The following is a 2,500-nucleotide window of genomic DNA, read 5'->3' as shown; positions in this document are numbered from 1 at the left end:
TAAGGGCTTATATGGGATTTTCTACAAGATATCCATGGAGGTAGTTAAAAGTGAAAATTCTCAATAAAAATGGCTTACCTTATTCCAGACGTGTGTTGTTTGCTCCTGGTGTGGTTATTTTACCGATTGAACTTGATTTAAGCGACTTTTTTGAATTCCGATTTTCCCTTTATAAAGAGAGGACAAGGCGAAACACCTCAGTCGGAACAGCCTGCCGAACGAAGTCAAAAATCCCAGGCTAAAATGTACCCACGGCCACAAATCCACCGCAGAATTCAAGGGCAAAGGTTGATCTTTCATTTCAATCCTCTAGCCACACAATCGCAGCCCTGCGAGCGACGCCAGGCGGCTCTTCGTGTCCCCAGTGAAACGACAAAACTATGGAAGAGCTCCGTGTCGTTTGATCCGCGACCCAACGACCGTTGAAATCGGCTTGGTGACCTCGTCAAGACTCGCGGGGGTACTAGACCGCAATTTGTCAAATTTGTCAAACATAAGATCAACGGCGAAAGCTCCGTAGAAACTGAGGAGATCATTTTTGAACGTTTACGCACGTCACGTTTACGCACCTTTGAGTTACTTGGTCCTCGACTCGCCAATTTAACTTCATCTCCCCATAATTCGTTAAGAATTCTCCCGAGCAAAACAGAGTTCAATTTGCTTACGGCAATTTCTTTCTCATCGTATGCTCTAGACAAAATTTTGCTGGCTTCCATTACAGTTTCCTCACAATATTCGTAATTCCACAATACCCTAAGCAAATTTAGTTTATTTAGTACATTTTAGTTTATCAGCTCGGGAATATTTTATACAAACAAATCAAAGGTGCATAAACGAGAAAACTTACCACGACTTCCACTTCAAGAATGATTGTATTTCCTCAGTTTCTACGGAGCTTTCGCCGTTGATCTTAAGTTTCTCTGGTTTTGAAGCCATTTTGAAAAAGTGTTCTATACGACTTTTATTTTGCATTGTAAATTCGACCTGAGGGGATTACAAGAAGTTTAGTTGACAAATTGCGGTCTAGTACCCCCGCGAGTCTTGGTTTGCCAACATGACGAGGTTACCAAGCCGATTTCAACGGTCGTTGGGTCGCGGATCAAACGACACGGAGCTCTTCCATAGTTTTATCGTTTCACTGGGGACACGAAGAGCCGCCTGGCGTCGCTCGCAGGGCTGCGATTGTGTGGCTAGAGGATTGAAATGAAAGATCAACCTTTGCCCTTGAATTCTGCGGTGGATTTGTGGCCGTGGGTACATTTTAGCCTGGGATTTTTGACTTCGTTCGGCAGGCTGTTCCGACTGAGGTGTTTCGCCTTGTCCTCTCTTTATAAAGGGAAAATCGGAATTCAAAAAAGTCGCTTAAATCAAGTTCAATCGGTAAAATAACCACACCAGGAGCAAACAACACACGTCTGGAATAAGGTAAGCCATTTTTATTGAGAATTTTCACTTTTAACTACCTCCATGGATATCTTGTGGAAAATCCCATATAAACTCTTTCATTAAATTCTCAGCCTCGGATAATGCAATTCTAGCTTTCTGATTGGTTCACTGGATCTCGGTTACCAGCCATTATACTTGCGTTTGACCTTATATGGAAATGAAAGCGGCAAATGTCGCTCGGCATGAGCTTTTTCGCGTGAAGCAAAGGTTCGTCGACAAAAAAAATGGATGAAAAAAAGCACATTCGGTGAGCTATCTACACAGCAAATACAGGAAATTATGGACAATGCCGACCCAGTAACAACAAAAAAGCCACAAAGCTCGAGATAAGATTATTGAACGGTACGTATACGTTAAGTTTCCCTTAAATTTGCAAAATTAAAATATGACCGGCGAGATTTTACGCATTCATGAAGATTATGTAACAAAAACAAATTTTACCTGAACAGAATGGCTTGCTAGTCCTGGTGGCACCAAATTTTCGAAACCGATATAAGAAATGTCAAAAGAAGAACTGAATGTTCAGTTGAAGTGTTTTTACTCGTCTGCGAGGAAGAAAGATGACACGTATTGCAAAAGTTCATTGATTAAATCCATTAAAGCCGCCAGTTGATCATTTCCTTCGCACGCCGCCGCACAACAAACCGTTTTCCATTATCTCTGACCAGGCAAATAAATTATTAGAGCATATGCATTTGTAAAAGGCCGCAGGAAAACAGGCATAATTGCCGGCGTAGTCCATAAGAAACCAATTTCCAATGAGCAGATGAGGAAACTGTTCGACTAAGCAAGCTCGGATCGGCAGAGAACAAGAATCCCGCACAGCTACAGAGGACGACCTAGTTTTATCTCAGTCTCTTTTTTGGCCGACGACGACGAGAGAATCAACGACAGCTAGCGCCAACAATTCTGTCCTTGCGAAAAACACCTCAAGGAGTTGAGTGTTTTGAGCTGAATCGAAGTAAGCCCGGTTCTTTACCAGCCACGAAAAACCACCAGGGTGGCCTCGGAGATTCTGAAGATGAATCTGACGCTAAGATAGTTTCTGTCCTTG

This window comes from Orbicella faveolata, unplaced genomic scaffold, assembly GCF_042242905.1.
Source record: "Orbicella faveolata isolate gen_17 unplaced genomic scaffold, um_ofav_v1 contig_1, whole genome shotgun sequence".
Lineage (NCBI taxonomy): Eukaryota > Metazoa > Cnidaria > Anthozoa > Scleractinia > Merulinidae > Orbicella > Orbicella faveolata.
This window is presented reverse-complemented; position numbering follows the sequence as displayed.